At 42.7% G+C, this 19,159-nt stretch overlaps 1 protein-coding gene across 2 annotated transcripts in view; it reads right to left on the reverse strand.

The window, feature by feature from the left end:
- The window catches only part of LOC115177307 (zinc finger protein 516), a 56,782-nt gene that overhangs the window by 21,881 nt on the left and 15,742 nt on the right, over positions 1–19,159 (reverse strand). The window lies entirely within an intron of this gene.

Raw genomic sequence — 19,159 nt, forward strand, 5'->3', positions numbered from 1 at the left:
GAGAGAGAGAGAGAGAGATCAAATGAAATTGAGTACTCACTAAGTCTGATAAATGTTTCAAAATGTCTTGTATATCTTATTGAATTGCCACTGACACCATTCACATCATAATCAACATAGTTACTTTGGCGAGAGAGAGAGAGAGAGAGAGAGAGAGAGAGAGATAACAAAGAGACAGCGTTAGCATAGCCAAAGCATGCCACATCACCTACAGTGATCCGTTACACATTTGCATATTCATAACTCCAGGTATGTGTCAGAGCATGCAGCATGTGTGTACGTTTCTATGTAAGTAAGCACCTCAGCGTGTGTATGGGGGGATATCATATGTAGGTCTGTTGAAATGTCAGACAGAGAGGGCCACTGTGTGTGATTGTGCATGGCGCTGCCACTGACACCACTCCAGCTGAGTCGACACTTTGCACACAATCGCACCGCAGTGCAACGTTCATTCACATCAGCAAGATCAGCACCAGCAGCCTGAGCCTAGCCACCATATTCCCCACGCCCGCTTCAACTGACACTATCACATGGCAGGGATCTTAAGCACACAACAGGAAGTGGCTCTTTTTACTCTTCCAGAGTAAAGAGAGAGATCATTTATGAGTTGCTTTACACTCTCTCTCATGTCTCAATCTCACTGTTGCAAGTTCCACAATTCTGAATGTGGACTCAACAAAAGCCCAGTTGAAGTGCAGGACACAGATGATTAATGTGAACTTTTTAACTCGAAAAGCCCTTCACTGTATTCAGATTCATTTCAACTTGAAAAGATACCAGAAGCGACTAAAATGAATAATAAATATACAGGAAGGGAGAATAATAGAGTAGTGAGTTGGAGTTATGAGGAAGGATGATTGACAGCATAATTACAGGTTATTACATCATCCACAGCTCATAGTTCACCAGGCTGAGTGACTGACAGCTCATAGTTCACCAGGCTGAGTGACTGACAGCTCATAGTTCACCAGGCTGAGTGACTGACAGCTCATAGTTCACCAGGCTGAGTGACTGACAGCTCATAGTTCACCAGGCTGAGTGACTGACAGCTCATAGTTCACCAGGCTGAGTGACTGACAGCTCATAGTTCACCAGGCTGAGTGACTGACAGCTCATAGTTCACCAGGCTGAGTGACTGACAGCTCATAGTTCACCAGGCTGAGTGACTGACTGTCGTTATAAGTGGATAATCGATCAAAATCATAAGAGGATGAGGTGGGAAATGAGGGGCTATCAAAACACACACACACACACACACACACACACACACACACACACACACACACACACACACACACACACACACACACACACACACACACACACACACAAACTGCCATTACAGTGAGTAAATGGTGTTGCTTTAACAAGGTACAGCACTATATGTCAGTTTAACTGTGCCTATACAAGTTATCACAAAGCAGTTCTCATCTGCTGTACATACACAGTCACTCCCAGATCACTGCACCTGTACATAGCCCATCTATAATTTAGCCCAAACTACTACCTCTTCCCCTACTGTATTTATTTATTTTATTTATTTTGCTTCTTTGCACCATATTATTTATATTTTAACTTTGAACTTTCTTCAAACTACAAATCTACCATTCCAGTGTTTTACTTGCTACACTTTATTTACTTTGCCACCATGGCCTTTTTTACCTTTACCTCCCTTATCTCACATCATTTGCTCACATTGTATATAGTCCTATTTTTTTTTCTACTGCATCATTGACTGTATGTTTGTTTTACTCCATGTGTAACTCTGTGTTTTTGTATGTTGTCGAACTGCTTTGCTTTATCTTGGCCAGGTCGCAATTGTAAATGAGAACTTGTTCTCAACTTGCCTACCTGGTTAAATAAAGGTGAAATAAAAAAATAAATAAAAAAATTAACACCGGACACTTTAATAATGTTCACATACTGTTTTTACTAACTTTATATGTATATACTGTATTGTAGTCATGGCTTATCCTATATAACTAGTGCTGTACGCAACTGTTGTATTCATATCCTGTCCACACTGCCTATACACACCATTTATATACTCTGAGTGTACAAAACATTAGGAACAACTTCCTACTATTGAGTTGCACCCCTTCTGCCTTCAGAGCACCCTAAATTCGTTGAGGCATGGACTCTACAAGGTGTTGAAAGCATTCCACAGGGATGCTGGCCCATGTTGACTCCAATGCTTCCCACAGTTGTGTCAAGTTGTCTGGGTGTCCTTTGGATGGTGGACCATTCTTGATCCACACGGGAAACTATTCGAGTGTTGCACTGCTTGATACAAACCGGTGTGCCTGGCGCCTACTGCCATACCCCGTTCAAAGGCACTTCAATATTTTGTCTCGCCTATTCACCCTCTGAATGGCACAAACACACAATGCACGTCACAATTGTCTCAGGGCTTTAAATGCTTTCCTTAACTTCAAATCAAATCAAATCAAATGTATTTATATAGCCCTTCGTATATCAGCTGAAATCTCAAAGTGCTGTACAGAAACCCAGCCTAAACCCCCAAACAGCAAGCAATGCATGTGAAAGAAGCACGGTGGCTAGGAAAAACTCCCTAGGAAAAACTCCCTAGAAAGGCCAAAAACCTAGGAAGAAACCTAGAGAGGAACCAGGCTATGAGGGGTGGCCAGTCCTCTTCTGGCTGTGTCTCCTCCTCTTCATCTATACTGATTGAAGTGGATTTAAAAAGGTGACATAAATAATGGATCACCGCTTTCACCTGAATTCACCTTGTCACTCTATGTCATGGAAAGAGCAGGTGTTCCTAATGTTGTGTGCGCTCAGTGTATTCCTCTCCGATTTCTTAATATCTTGTTATTCTTTTTTTACTTTTTGGATTATGTGTGGATTGTTATTGTATTGCTAGATATTAGTGCACTGTTGGAGCTAGAAACATAAGAATTTCGCTGCACCTGCGACAACATCTACAAATCTGTGTTCGCAACCAATACATTTTGATTTGATTTGATCAAAGTAAAGTCTAAGATAGAATGATTTTCCTGGCAAAGCATTGAGCCTCAAAGAAAATATATTAGTGATCACAAAAAAAACTAAGAGACTAAACTTGACTAAATCACACTAAAACAAGCAAGCAAATTACATAAGGGCATTTCCATTGGTTTATGAATTATTAAGTGATTCAAACTCATAATTCCGTTACCAAAATGGTAACTCTCTCTCTCTCTCTCTCTCCCTCTCAGCCTCCCTCTCCAGTTAATGTCACCTCTCCTAGCACTTACTGACACATACCCATAAGCCCCCTCTCTTTCCATGTAATGTAACCAGCATCTTCACCCACTAAGCACTGGACGTCCATGGACATTGAAAAGTAGTTGAAATGTGGCTCAGTCCACACTGGAGTTGATGTTAACGTCCACAGACAGACCGGACCAAATCTGAACCTATTATAGACGTATGATTCACAAGTTTGGATAGTACAGTACAGTAGAGTATTTTTTACTGTATTGAACTACACTGTACTTTAATGTAATGTACGGAACTCTACTGTGCCATACTGCACTTTACTGAACTCAACCCTGCAATACTCTACCCTACTCTAATCTAGTCTACTCTACTGCCCTGCTGTGCTGTTTTGTACTGCACTGTACTCTACTGTGCTCTGCTGTGCTGCGCTGTGATGTCCAAACTTGTGAAACATGAGGAGAATGAGATTCAGATCCATAATTATGCATTTCTGTGTGGTACAGGTCATTTAATTCCGTTACCGTAATTCCGTTACTGGGTGTATGTATATCCACTTCAGTTACTGTAGTTCAATAACCGAGAGATTTTTTCAAATTTTCTGCAGACATCGTTGAATCTTAATTCGGAGCAGATATTTAACAGAGCTTTTGGAAAACATGGTCGCATAAAAACCCGAGGGAGATTTTACCCTAACTCTGTTACCAAAGTTTGCATCTGCACAGTTCTTCCAATAAATTCGTTTTTGTAAAATTTTCTGTAGGAATTGTAAAAATTATTCCTTGTGCATAGAGTTGTACTTTAAAATCAATGGTTTTTGTTTGGCATCCATTTTAAAGTCAAAGCGTAAATACCTTGGAATTGCCCATAAGGAATTCACATTGATGGAAAGGACTGACAAGTAAACACCTAGATCTGAACAGATCTTCATCCTCCCCCTTTTTCTTCCTTAATATCCCTCCTATCTGTCTCTTGCCCCATTTAGTCTGAGAGTGGTTACATTTCTCCAGACCCATCCCTCAGCTGTTTACCAAATCAGTGGCGGGGTGTTCACTTTGTTATTGTTCGAACTGCAGATTGCCCCTTTAATACTTCCTGGTTTATTTCTTCCTGTTTAAGTGTTAAAAAAAGAGGATAATGATCTTATTTGTTATTAAATGGGGTTTGCTGATTGGGTAAGTTTTCAGCGAGCATTAAGCCTGTCATCCGACGGTCACATGTCCAAATGAAACTGTAATGAGATTAGCCTAGCTGAAGGAGAAACAATGTGCTCCCCTCTCAACACAAAGTAAGAAAAAAAATGACAAATTGGCTAATAGTGTGTATGTGTGTCTCTGTGGACGTGTTTAACTATTCTTGTGGGGACCAGAAGTCCCCACAAGAATAGTAAACAAACAAAATTTGACCAACTGAGGACATTTTGTTCGTCCCCACAAGGTCAAATGCTATTTCTAGGGGGTTTAGGGTTAAGGTTAGAATTAGTGTTAGGGTTAGAATTAGGTTTAGGGTTAGGAGCTAGGGTTAGGATTAAGGTTAGGTTTTTGGGTTAAGGTTAGGGTAAGAGTACAGGTTAGGGTTAGGGGTTAGGGAAAATAGGATTTTGAATGGGACTAAATTGTGTGTCTCCACAAGGTTAGCTGTACAAGACTGTGTGTGTGTGTGTGTGTGTGTGTGTGTGTGTGTGTGTGTGTGTGTGTGTGTGTCCAGAGGGACAATGTTACCATTCATTATTAGGACTTCTGTGATGAGTGTTACAGTAATGCAAAAACTACACCCACCAAGGGTTTCTTGTCAAAGACTTGATTTCAACATGTCCACCCCCATTCCCCCCATCCCCATTCCCCCCACCCCGCTGACCCAAAAAGCTCCTCATATCCTATGATAAGCCCAACCTTGAATTGAATGCCTTGGCTGTCATGTAGCCCACTCCATCTTGCTAGCGTTGATCCCAACCCTGGTGCAGATGCATGGTTTGAGAAGGGCTAAGTCTATTATACTGTAGCTCTATAAATGTCTATAAAGGCTCTATAAATGTGTCAGATATACCGATGCACTTTTAACATGTCGTACCATGAGTTTAAAACCCACATGACCTTTCTCAGCTGAGATAAGGAGGCTGTTAGCGGGGAGGAATACAAAAACACATTCCCCCCCCCCCACACAAAAATGTTGAACTCAGGCAGCTGAAGGTCTAGCTGCTGTGCGAAACGAGGAAATCCGCTCTTGATTTTTTTCTCCCCATCGATCCGGAGCCTATTTCCATCTCAGATCTCAGGGAGGTTCTTGGGACATCTGGAGCTGGTCTTGAAGCACATTCTTCTGTGCGTCAGCCAGGGAGAAAGGCGAGGAAGGAGGGCTGTGGCTGTACTCGCGTGGCTGTGATGGACGACGCCGTCAGCCAGAGGGAGGGCTCTCAATCACAACAAACACCGTGTAGAGAGACGGAGATGCAGCACACATCTCCAAACACAGAGGAAGGAGGTGGAGTGATATGGCCTTTTAAAAAAACACACTCCTTCTCACCCACTATACGCTTTATTAAAGCAAATGGCTCAGGGCCATTTCGGTGTGGGGGCATCGTCAGCCCTGCTGTCTGTTGTAGCCTCATTGGGACACAGAGCGCAGCATTTAAGAGGAACATATACGGAGAGAAAATGAAAAGTGGTCTGCTTATTCACACACACATGCGTGAACAAATGCACAAACACGCACAGGCACACACGCTTGCACACATGCCTGCACACGCACACAAAAAGGAAATTGCCAAACAGAGGGGCCCTTTACAAAAGTTATCCACACAGATTTCTACGAGGTCCACGCACACTGTGAGATTTTAACACTGCTCCATACAGAGAGAGAGAGAGAGAGAGAGAGAGAGAGAGAGAGAGAGAGAGAGAGAGAGAGAGAGAGAGAGAGAGAGAGAGAGAGAAAGCTTTGAAAGTGACTGGTACATACTGAGAGCTTCACAGTCAGTCACATGTGTGCTTTGGGCATTAGACACAGAGAACTCTTTAAAATCACACACACACACACACACACACACACACACACACACACACACACACACACACACACACACACACACACACACACACATGGTATAGAGACAGGGGCTCATAAAGTGGACACATTCAGTGCTCAGGGCGGGACCGCAGTGGTGTGGACAGAGTCCCCATCCCCTCGCCTCTCCCTCCATCAACCCCCAAGCCAGCAGATTCTCAGACCAATCAATAATCCATTATGAACAAACTGTGCTTCGCCTCCCCATTCCCGGCATGCAGACAAAGAGCCCTGCTGTAAGCCGTGTGATGGAGAGAACCAGAGAATGAGAAGAAGAGAGGGATAAACAACGACAAGAGGACAGGGAAAGCACAGGCTATTACTTCTGCATGCAACTTTTTAGACAGTGGAGTATCTGATGACTTTTGTATGTATGCAGTGCATGTTAATGTACATGTATGCATGACCAGTTGGTGTCGCCTGTAGCATACAAACACAAATCGAATCAATTTGATTCTCTGTAGCTTACTTTGTTGTTTAACTCTTCTTGTCATGCTCCTTGTTTACATAGCTGAATGTACTAGCTTCAATGACAATAATGAGGCTTTGCGTTCTAGTGTAGTCCCAGTCCTGCTGTGTGTGTGTGTGTGTGTGTGTGTGTGTGTGTGTGTGTGTGTGTGTGTGTGTGTGTGTGCGTATGCATGCATTTGTGCATGAGCACTGATGTGTTTGGGTGGAGGGCAGCAGAGAAGTCCCACAGCCCAGGACCCTGTGGACTGGCTGGGCCTAGGCCTGGGTCTGTCAAAGCAGGTCACGCTCACAGACAGGGAGACCAGCGGGGGCTCACGGTGTCCATTGTCTCCCCCCACCCCCCCATTCTCCATCCCCTATACCCATCCCAACCATACCCCCCACCCAACCCCAGCCACAGCCCCAACAGAAACCCACCAAGAATGTGTCAGCATAGACAAAACAATGGAGATCTCTCTCTCTCTCTCTCTCTCTCTCTCTCTCTCTCTCTCTCTCTCTCTCTCTCTCTCTCTCTCTCTCTCTCTCTCTCTCTCTCTCTCTCTCTCTCTCTCTCTCTCTCTCTCTCTCTCTCTCTCTCTCTCTCTCTCTCTCTCTCTCTCTCTCTCTCTCTCTCTCTCTCTCTCTCTCTCTCTCTCTCTCTCTCTCTCTCTCTCTCTCTCTCTCTCTCTCTCTCTCTCTCTCTCTCTCTCTCTCTCTCTCTCTCTCTCTCTCTCTCTCTCTCTCTCTCTCTCTCTCTCTCTCTCTCTCTCTCTCTCTCTCTCTCCTTGATAAGTGGGGTGGAAGGAGGGTGGTGGGTGGAAGAGGAGAGGGGGGTCTCTATATTTACGTGAGAAGGGTCTTACAAATGAAAAGCACCCACTGGGTCCCTGCTTGGGTGTATGTCAGAGGGCTGTAGGAGGGTACGGGGGCCAGAGCAGGTGTTTGGGTCAACAATATCATGTTAGATTTCGGAGAGTGGGCCGTGCTGCTGGGATGACTGCATGGTCAAGGAAAGGAGGGAGGAGGTTTTCAACAACAAAAAACTGTTGTTCTGCAGTACCCGGCCTCACCCTACTAGAATCTGAAGCCAGATGTCTACTGTTCGCTGATGATCTGGTGCTTCTGTCACCAACCAAGGAGGGCCTACAGCAGCACCTAGATCTTCTGCACAGATTCTGCCAGACCTGGGCCCTGACAGTAAATCTCAGTAAGACAAAAATAATGGTGTTCCAAAATCAGTCCTGTTCCCATGACCACGAATACAAATTCCATCTAGACACCGTTGCCCTAGAGCACACAAAAAACGATACATACCTCGGCCTAAACATCAGCGCCACAGGTAACTTCCACAAAGCTGTGAACGATCTGAGAGTCAAGGCAAGAAGGGCCAACTATGCCATTAAAAGGAACATAAAATTTGGCATACCAATTAGGATCTGGCTAAAAATACTTGAATCAGTTATAGAACCCATTGCCCTTTATGGTTATGAGGTCTGGGGTCCGCTCACCAACCAAGAATTCACAAAATGGGACAAACACCAAATTGAGACTCTGCATGCAGAAATCTGCAAAAATATCCTCTGTGTACAATGTAAAACACCAAATAATGCATGCAGAGCAGAATTAGGTCAATACACGCTAATTATCAAAATCCAGAAAAGAGACGTTAAATTCTACAACCACCTGAAAGGAAGCAATTCCCAAACCTTCCATAACAAATCCATTACCTACAGAGAAATAAACCTGGAGAAGAGCCCCCTAAGCAAGCTGGTCCTGGGGCTCTGTTCACAAACACAAACAGACCCCACAGAGCCCCAGGACAGCAACACAACTAACCACAACCAAATCATGAGAAAACAAAAAGAGAATTACTTGACACATTGGAAAGAATTTACAAAAAAAACAGAGCACACTAGAATGCTATTTGGTAAACTCCCATATCTATTGGGTGAAATACCACAGTGTGCCATCACAGCAGCAATATTTGCGACCTGTTGCCACAAGAAAAGGGCAACCAGTGAAGAACAAACACCATTGTAAATACAACCTATATTTATGTTTATTTATTTTCCCTTTTGTACATCATTTGCACATCATTACAACACTGTATATCGACATAATATGACATTTGAAATGTCTTTTGGAACTTTTGTGAGTGTAATGTTTACTATTATTGTCTATTTCACTTTTGTTTATTATCTATTTCACTTGCTTTGGCAATGTAAACATATGTTTCCCATGCAAATAAAGCCCCTTAAATTGAATTGTTCTGGACACTTTGGAATCTGTTTGAGTTGTTCTCACAATTTTCTATTTTGCTCAGGGAATCATTGTCTACTTTGCTCATTGATTAAAAAAAATATCTTTAATTCTTAATTTTACTAAATTCTTGTATGAAACCATACCAATTACCAACCAAACCAACTTAAAGCAACAGTACACTCTTAGAAAAAAAAGTGCAATCTAGAACCTAAAGGACAACCCTTTGAAGAACCCTTTTGGGTTTGATGTAGAACCCTTTCCACAGAAGGTTCTACATGGAACCCAATAACCCCATTGGAACCAGGGTTAGTGTAATGTACTGTAGGGTTAGTGTAGTGTACTGTAGGGTTAGTGTAGTATACTGTAGGGTTAGTGTAGTATACTGTAGGGTTAGTGTAGTGTACTGTAGGGTTAGTGTAGTGTACTGTAGGGTTAGTGTAGTGTACTGTAGGGTTAGTGTAGTATACTGTAGGGTTAGTGTATTGTACTGTAGGGTTAGTGTAGTATACTGTAGGGTTAGTGTAGTGTACTGTAGGGTTAGTGGTTAGTGTAGTGTACTGTAGGGTTAGTGTAGTATACTGTAGGGTTAGTGTAGTGTACTGTAGGGTTAGTGTAGTGTACTGTAGGGTTAGTGTAGTGTACTGTAGGGTTAGTGTAGTGTACTGTAGGGTTAGTGTAGTGTACTGTAGGGTTAGTGTAGTATACTGTAGGGTTAGTGTAGTGTACTGTAGGGTTAGTGTAGTGTACTGTAGGGTTAGTGTAGTGTACTGTAGGGTTAGTGTAGTATACTGTAGGGTTAGTGTAGTGTAATGTAGGGTTAGTGTAGTGTACTGTAGGGTTAGTGTAGTATACTGTAGGGTTAGTGTAGTGTACTGTAGGGTTAGTGTAGTGTACTGTAGGGTTAGTGTAGTATACTGTAGGGTTAGTGTATTGTACTGTAGGGTTAGTGTAGTATACTGTAGGGTTAGTGTAGTGTACTGTAGGGTTAGTGGTTAGTGTAGTGTACTGTAGGGTTAGTGTAGTATACTGTAGGGTTAGTGTAGTGTAATGTAGGGTTAGTGGTTAGTGTAGTGTACTGTAGGGTTAGTGTAGTATACTGTAGGGTTAGTGTAGTGTACTGTAGGGTTAGTGTAGTGTACTGTAGGGTTAGTGTAGTATACTGTAGGGTTAGTGTATTGTACTGTAGGGTTAGTGTAGTGTACTGTAGGGTTAGTGTAGTGTACTGTAGGGTTAGTGTAGTGTACTGTAGGGTTAGTGTAGTGTACTGTAGGGTTAGTGTAGTGTACTGTATACTTGTTGCCTGTATGTTGCGCTGTCTAATCCAAGGCTGCCCCCTTGGTGAAAAACAGTCGCCCAACTGGCCCACATATCTGCAGGGTTAACTCAAGAGGGCTGTGTGTGTGTGTGTGTGTGTGTGTGTGTGTGTGTGTGTGTGTGTGTGTGCTTTCCTCCCCCCACCACCCCTGTCTGTTCTTCTCACACCACTCGTTAACCCCGTGCTGCTCCCACAGGAACGCCCTATTTGTATAAATCTGAGTTATCTCGACTCATGACTCCATTCCACACAAAGATGCAGAGCTGACCACCTAACTTAACCAGAGACTAACTACTACTACTGAGCTAAACCACCCAGAGAGACTGAGAGACACTGCAGCGACTTGACATTGAAAGTAGTGATTAGGGCTGGCACAATGAACACATAACCGTGTAACTGACGGTTGTTGATGAAAATAAAAATGTTAACCGTTTTTTTTTTTTTTAACCATTCAAATTTCCAAGTTTGTTGTAATAATTATACTTCAATGTATGCTGCTGCATTGTGGGGGGGAATTGCCTAGGCAACTGAAGACTAGTTTGCTACAACACCTTGCTTGTTTTAGCAAGGAGCAGCAAAGTTTTATCAGTCCGCAGAATATATATTTATTTATTATTTTGTATTTTTTTTGAGAGCAGCTAGGGGTTGAAGAGTGGTGTGAGAAAAACAGACAGGAGTGGTGGAAGAGGAAAGCACACAACGACACACACACACACACACACACACGGCCCTCTGGAGTTAACCCTGCAGATGTGAGGTTGCAGTTAAGGGACTGTCTTTCATAAGTGGGCAGCCTTAGTGTGCTTCCCTTTTTTTCAGATCCTTCTCACATTTGGATTAGACAGCCCAACATACAGACAACAAGTATACACTACTGTTGTTTTACGTTGATTTGTTTGGTACTTGTTATGGCCACATCAGTTCACATCCTTTGAATGAAACTTCTACATCGCCATGGAAATGATTGTATCAACTAACAGCTGATTGAAGAACGGCCGGCCGGGTAATTTAGTCAGTTTCTGCGGTAACATGGACTCTTAGCAATGTGATAAAACGTTGTTGTTCCTTGCTGAAACAAGCAAGGCGCTGTAGCAAACAAGTCTTTGATTGCCTAGGCAACGACATCCACAATGCAGCAGCAGCACACATAGAATTAGAATAAATAGAACAGACTTGGAACCTATAACCGTGGACATGTTAATGGTACACCCATGGGTACACAAACAATAGCTGCCTGGTATCATGATGCAATAATTTCCATGGTAATCTAGAATGGTAAACCCATGGGTTTACTCGCAATAGCTGCCTGGTATTGTGATGCAATCATTTAGAATGTTCATTAAAATGATGTAGGGTGCGTTCTCTCTCTCACTCTAGAGTGCTAGAGTGCGCTCTGGGCGTTGGTAAACTCCAGAGCGTTGTCAGATTGTCTGTTCGTAAATTCAGAGTGTTTTGCTCTCGGAGTGTTCAGAGTAGACGCTCTGGCCGAGGAGTAGGGTTGATCAGAGTGTTCTGATCACACAATGACAGTCAAGCACCCAAGCTAACTGGCTAACGTTGGCTAGCTTTCTAGCTACTTCCAGACACAAATGAGAGAACACCTCACTCAGATGAGAGTGCTCTGAAATCGGAGTAGATAGCCAGAGCAAATTTACAAACGCGCCCACAAACTGATATGGCTCATGTAATGGAATGTATTTTTTGTAATGTCAGTTGAGTTGAATCAACAAATCACAGCAAATATTGATGGGTACACTTCCTGCTTTTATTTCCTGCTTTGTCCATATAGATACACTCACAGTGGCCGCCAGTCCACCCATTATGCCATCACTGACTTGAATGGCAACACATGCAGTCAGGAGCGGAGGAGAACATTTGTATCTATATTTATTTTTTTGCTAATCGGATGGTTATTATTTTTTTGTTTTTGCTATTGTTAGCTAGCGCTAGTCGACTGCACTTGAGCCAAACTCTGGTCCATCCCATAGCTTGTTCACTATCTTCCTTATAAATAGTGAGCCAACATGGTTTTCAGCACTTTCATTTCCCTGACTGATCAAAACTACTTTTCTCATTCTATCTTTTGTCTCTGTGCAGCAGATATAGTGAACAATATGTTCCCGGACATCAAATCGCAATAAAATCACAATATCGAGTTGCAATCGTGAGAATCGCAGTACATATCGTATCAGCACCTAAGTATCGTGATAATATCGTATTGCGAGGTCCCTGGCAATTCCCAGCCCTGAACGAGAGACTAGAGAGCTAGAGAGAATGTAGGATTTGTCTTACAAATAAGACAAGGAATCCAGTTTAAGCTCCCAAGACAAGACATCTGGTTTTACAGATAAATGAAGACAAAAATAGAAGATGTTGGAACTGGAAACACATTTGGACAGTGATAAGATGTATTTGTTTGTTTTGGTCATTTCGTGTTGAGTTCTTTGCCAAACCAGTTCTAACAGGTTTCTTATGGACTAGTTGTGACTGAGGCGAGGGAGAGAGTAGTAGGCTGCGATGAGACTCCCATATGGAACCTCCATCCCAGGGTCTGTCCCAGGGTCTTCTTTCCTACGACACCCTGTGTAGGCAGCCCAGAATAACCCCTGGAACAGCAACTTAAATGAGTCTCTCTGGAATGCAATTAGGTCACTGAACTCCCCGTGCATTCCCCCTCTGCAGCGCAGGCCCGCGAGAGACACTTCCAGCCAGCCCCACAGCAACACACACACGTGGCCACAAACAAAACAGGAACAAAAAGAATGCATGGAAAGAAGGACATTGTCAATGTATAGCTATGCCAGGGTTTTTCCTGTCTTCTTTTTTGTCTATTTCCCTTCTAATCCTTTTTACTCTTGCAGTCTGACGTGAAGTAAAACCTGACGATAACATAGCATGTGTACGTTGTAGAAAAAGAAGTGCATAGGAGGCTGAGATGAAGAGATACGACAAATAGGGATGGAGAGAATGGAGGCTTTTATAGAGAGTCTCTCTCTCTCTCATATGGGAGTGGTTTCACAGAGAACTCCTCAGGTCAATGGAGACGGTAGATGCTCAAACACTAACTTGGTTCAAACTGTTCAAAACAAATACAATAACACAACGAGGTGCAACCTAAATAAAATAACCAGTGGGTGAAATCCAATTTCTTCGCCACAAACACTTTGTTATTGTGACACGGAGTCCACTTCACTATTGGTCTGGGAACAGAAAGAAACATCTGCCCGGGGCCTCAGAACCAGCACACAGGAAAACCACTACTTTAGGTGTTTGATATTTCACAGTTTCACACAGGACATTACAAGGAGTTCACAAGCAGACCTGGGTTCAAATATTACTTGAAATCTTTGAAATACCTTGAGCGTTTGCTCTAGCCTGCCAGGAGTGCCAGATTGGCAAGGTTTGGAGTTTTGGAACTATTCTATTGGTTGATTGAGCCAGCCAAGATCAATCAAGCTCAGATAAAGTATTTGAAATGATTTAAAATAGTATTTGAACCAAGGTCCGTTTACAAGGAATCAACATGTAAAATAGTTCCTTCAAATGAGACATTACAATGATGTGATTGATAGCAGAACCATGGACATCTGTGTCATGTCTTTACAGGGCTGACTGATTCCCGCTGGTGAACATCACCCTTGCTTGTTAACTCACCAAGTGGAAAGTATAAACTAAGAATGAGAGAGAGAGAGAGAGAGAGAGAGAGAGAGAGAGAGAGGGATAGATAGATAGATAGATAGATAGACAGACAGACAGACAGACAGACAGACAGACAGACAGACAGACAGACAGACAGACAGACAGACAGACAGACAGACAGACAGACAGACAGACAGACAGACAGACAGACAGACAGATAAAAATAGTATGAGAAACAAGATAAAGACAAAACAAAAGAGATTATGTGAATGATTGAGCAAGAGAGATAAACCGCAGGCTCCAACCCCAGCAAGGAAATGCTACATGCTCTCCAATCGCCAAACACTCCTAGCCCAGAAAGCTCCTATGGGGGAGAATCTGATAGGATTAGTATTTCAGAGGCTTCCTCTTTCTGTCAGCTTATGGCTTATGGATGCTACATGCATGTTGAAGACAGGAGTCTCTTTCTGCATCCCAAAGGCAACACAGAATAACACCACAGTCACTGTGTGTTAGTGTAACCGATGTGAAATGGCCCTTGCAACGCAAGGGGAAACCCTACTTCAGGTCTCAGAGCGAGTGACGTCACCGATTGAAACGCTATTAGCGCGCACCACCGCTAACTAACTAGCCATTTCACATCGGTTACACTAGTATATAACATCATGACTCTGCATAGTTTGATACTGCATCTAGCCAAATGTCTCCTGGTGTTGCATGGGATTTGTTTATACAGATACATTCAAATGGTTTGATTTAGAGTCCTCTTCCACTTGAAATGCTAAAGGTCAACGTTCAGATATATGAGGTTAAAAACAAGCAGAAGTAAGGACGTAGTGATGTCTGTCACAGGTGGATTCAATGGACGTGTCTTATCCAAAAAGACCAGCACAATACAATGGTCTGCCTCAAGCCCCTCGAGGTCTCCACTCTGCATTGTTCTCTAAGAGAGAGAGAGGAACCTGGGCTGGTCTGCTTATTAGTTACTGTTGACTAGGATTGACTTGAGTCTGGAGTCACAACCTGCCAGCGCCAGAGTACACTAGAGCCATAGTGTCTCCTACAATCACCGCCAGTGCTTCTGAAATACCGTCGCCCAATCCAGAAATCGACCCCATAGACCCTATGTCCTGTGCCCTATGCACTTGTATTGTTTGAATTCTCTTTTATTTTCTAAAATGTGTAGAAATTGTAAAATATTGGGCCTCCCTGGTGAAAAAGACCTCGGTCTCAATGGGACTCCCTGTTGAATTAAAGGTAGAATTAACTGTGACGATCAGAGAGGATTTGATTGACATGGGCGATATGGTTCTAAATCTACCTTGCCCTTCGATAAGCTAGGTGAAACGTTCACTACATTGCTTAGACATACGTCAGCGTTTCCCAAACTCGGTCCTGGGGACCCCAAGGGGTGCACATATTGTTTTTTACCCAAACACTACCCATGATTAGTTAATGATATGAATCAGATGTATGGTGCTAGGGCTAAAAAACTAGATGTGTACCCCTTGGGGTCCCCAGGACCGAGTTTGGGAAACGCTGACGTATGGGGGCAAGGGGTCGATTTGAGATAAGGCACATGGTTGTAACTCTATGGACGGTGTTTGAATGTAAACCCAATGTAAGTGTTATAATACCACTGAATATATTTTAAAAACAGAAGTACTCTGAAACGCAGAAATATGAATGTTTTTAAGACTGTCTTGTGAAAACCCACTGTTGGTGTTTCAGTGCATGTAATAGGCCACATCAACAGATTATGGCAAACTGTGCCTCTCATACAATCACATGGTTTGAAATGCTAATAGTTTATAGTGTACATATTGACTGTTTAATTAACATTTTAAAGAAGACACTGGGAATTGAATATTTTTCCTAGGGTAGACAATGGCACTAAATACAGGCTACAGTAGCCAGGCCCATTGTGGGCTATGTAAGTCATAGCAGCAGAGGTAAAACGAGGTAACAGAACAAATACATCTGCAAAGAAAAGAAAGCATTCGAAGCTTCAAAATCATGTCTTGAAAAACACATTTTGTGCTCATGAGTTATTATCCTGGACAAGCGTTAATAATTTGTATTTTCACAAAACGATATTTTCTTGTATCCTTTGTTTGAACATAACACTGTACATTTGGCCAATGAGGCGTTTATCAGTACACTATATAAGAGCAAGGAATATACAACAAGAGGAGGGACTCCCATTTTACAGTTTTTGGAAACTTCAGAAGAAAGGATCTTATTCTGCACTAGACAGGACTCGAAACACCATAATAGTGTACTCAACCTCTTGCAAGATGTTTCCCAACTCTTGATTAAGTGGTGTTACAACACACTATGTCATGTTTCAGCACACCTCAGGATGAATGTTTCAGTACGCCTTAAATCTGTACCATAACCCTTTACACCCACGTGTTTCAAACCTCGAGGAAAGTTAAGGTTTCGTCTCCTTAACGACAGTGGCAGCTTAGTTGCTACTAGTTTTAGTGTTACAAAACACTTCATTTTAACAGCGCACCAGTCACCTTAACAGAATGTCCTGGTGGGGTAAATTACAAATAAACCTGGGGTGAGATAATGAGATTTCTGCAATGGTTTTTAGATAGTATGGTAATGTGAGGTAAACGATGAGTAAGGTAAGGTAACATAGACAATGTCGTCATCAGAGGGTTGAGCGGACTACTATGCACAGCTAAGCTGAACACTCGCAGCTGTACATAACCATACTGTAAACAGCGGTGATTACAGCACGTCTACAGGTTCTCTGGTGAACTCAAGACAGTCAGTGACGGAGCTCAGCGATTCCAACGGGATTCACCTGCCAGGCGGGCCGGCAGGTTGCCGTGACGACAGAGACCTGGGCTGTGCGTGTCTCTCTCTCTCGGTCTGCCCAAGCGATGATAAACCCTCAGTCCTGTTACACAACAAATAAGCAAAAAGGATTTGCTACTCCTTTTATTATTTTCACATCGGGCCGAGCTACTGCCCTGCTTTACACAGCACACTCTGTCTGTGTGTATATGTGTGTGTGGGTGAGTGTGCTTTTGCAGCATTTAGGCTAGATGTCTAGCGTGGTTTCACGTACAGTTGAAGTCGGAAGTCTACATACAACTTAGCCAAATACATTTAAACTCAGTTTTTCACAATTCCTGACATTTCATCCTCGTAAAGATTCCCTGTCTTAGGTCAGTTAGGATCCCCATTTTATTTTAAGAATGTGAAATGTCAGAATAATAGTAGAAAGAATGATTTATTCAGTTTGTATTCCTTTCATCACATTCCCAGTGTGTCAGAAGTTAACATACACTCAATTAGTATTTGGTAGCATTGCCTTTAAATTGTTTAACTTGGGTCAAACGTTTCGGGTAGCCTTCCACAAGCTTCCCACAATAAGTTGGGTGAATTTTGGCCCATTCCTCCTGACAGAGCTGGTGTAACTGAGTCAGGTTTGTAGGCCTCCTTGCTCGCACACACTTTTTCACTTCTGCCCACTAATTTTCTATAGGATTGAGGTCAGGGCTTTGTGATGGCCACTCCAATACCTTGACTTTGTTTTCCTCAAGCCATTTTGCCACAACTTTGTAAGTATGCTTGGGGTCATTGTCCATTTGGAAGACCCATTTGCAACCAAGCTTTAACTTCCTGACTGATGTCTTGAGATGTTGCTTCAATATATCCACATAATTTTCCTCCCTCATGATGCCATCTATTTTGTGAAGTGCACCAGTTCCTCCTGCAGCAAAGCACCCCCACAACATGATGCTGCCACCCCCGTGCTTCACGGTTGGGATGTTGTTCTTCAGCTTGCAAGCTTCCCCCTTTTTCCTCCAAACATAACAATGGTCATTATGGCCAAACAGTTCTATTTTTGTTTCATCAGACCAGAGAACATTTCTCCAAAAAGTACGATCTTTGTCCCCATGTGCAGTTGCAAACCGTAGTCTGGCTTTTTATGGCGGTTTTGGAGCAGTGGCTTCTTCCTTGCTGAGCGGCCTTTCAGGTTATGTCGATATAGGACTCGTTTTACTGTGGATATAGATACTTTTGTACCTGTTTCCTCCAGCATCTTCACAAGATACTTTGCTGTTGTTCTGGGATTGATTTGCACTTTTCGCACCAAAGTACGTTCATCTCTAGGAGACAGAACGCGTCTCCTTCCTGAGCAGTATGATGGCTGTGTGGTCCCATGGTGTTTATACCTGCGTACTATTGTTTGTACAGATGAACGTGGTACCTTCAGGCGTTTGGAAATTGCTCCCAAGGATGAACCAGACTTGTGGAGGTCTACAATTTTTTTTCTGAGGTCTTGGCTGATTTCTTTTGATTTTCCCATGATGTCAAGAAAAGAGGCACTGAGTTTGAAGGTAGGCCTTAAAATACATCCACAGGTATACCTCCAATTGACTCAAATTATGTCAATTAGCCTATCAGAAGCTTCTGAGGCCATAACATAATTTTCCAAGCTGTTTAAAGGCACAGTTAACTGAGTGTATGTAAACTTCTGACCCACTGGAATTGTGATACAGTGAATTATAAGTGAAATAATCTGTCTGTAAACAATTGTTGGAAAAATGACTTGTGTCATGCACAAAGTAGTCCTAACCGACTTGCCAAAACTATAGTTTGTTGACAAGAAATTTGTGGAGTGGTTGAAAAATGAGTTTAAATGACTCCAACCTAAGTGTATGTAAACTTCAGACTTCAACTGTATATACTGTAGCTGTGTGAGGATGCATTACTGATGGAAACATCAACAAGACCTGTACAGGTGTACGTTCTTAATTTGATCCCCCGGTTGTTGCAGGAAATGCAAACATGTAGTGCAACGGTATTCAACTCTTACCCTACGAGCTATAGAGAATGCTGGTTTTCTGTTGTACCTGATAATGAATTGCATCCACCTGGTGTCCCAGGTCTAAATCAGTCCCTGATTACAAGTGACTAATGAAAAAACGCAATGGCACTGGCTTCAAGGTCCATATTTGCATTTGAGGAGTGTAGGCCTTCCCTGTGGCTCAGTTGGTAGAGCATGGTGTGTGCAACGCCAGGGTTGTGGGTTTGATTCCCACAGGGGGCCAGTAAAAAAAAAAATGCATGAAATGAAATGTATGCATTCATTACTGTAAGTCGCTCTGGATAAGAGCGTCTGCTAAATTACTAAAATGTAAAATGTAATGTAAATGTAGTGTATTCAAGGTTTAAAAAAGCTTCCGA

The sequence above is a fragment of the Salmo trutta genome, chromosome 37, assembly GCF_901001165.1.
Source record: "Salmo trutta chromosome 37, fSalTru1.1, whole genome shotgun sequence".
Lineage (NCBI taxonomy): Eukaryota > Metazoa > Chordata > Actinopteri > Salmoniformes > Salmonidae > Salmo > Salmo trutta.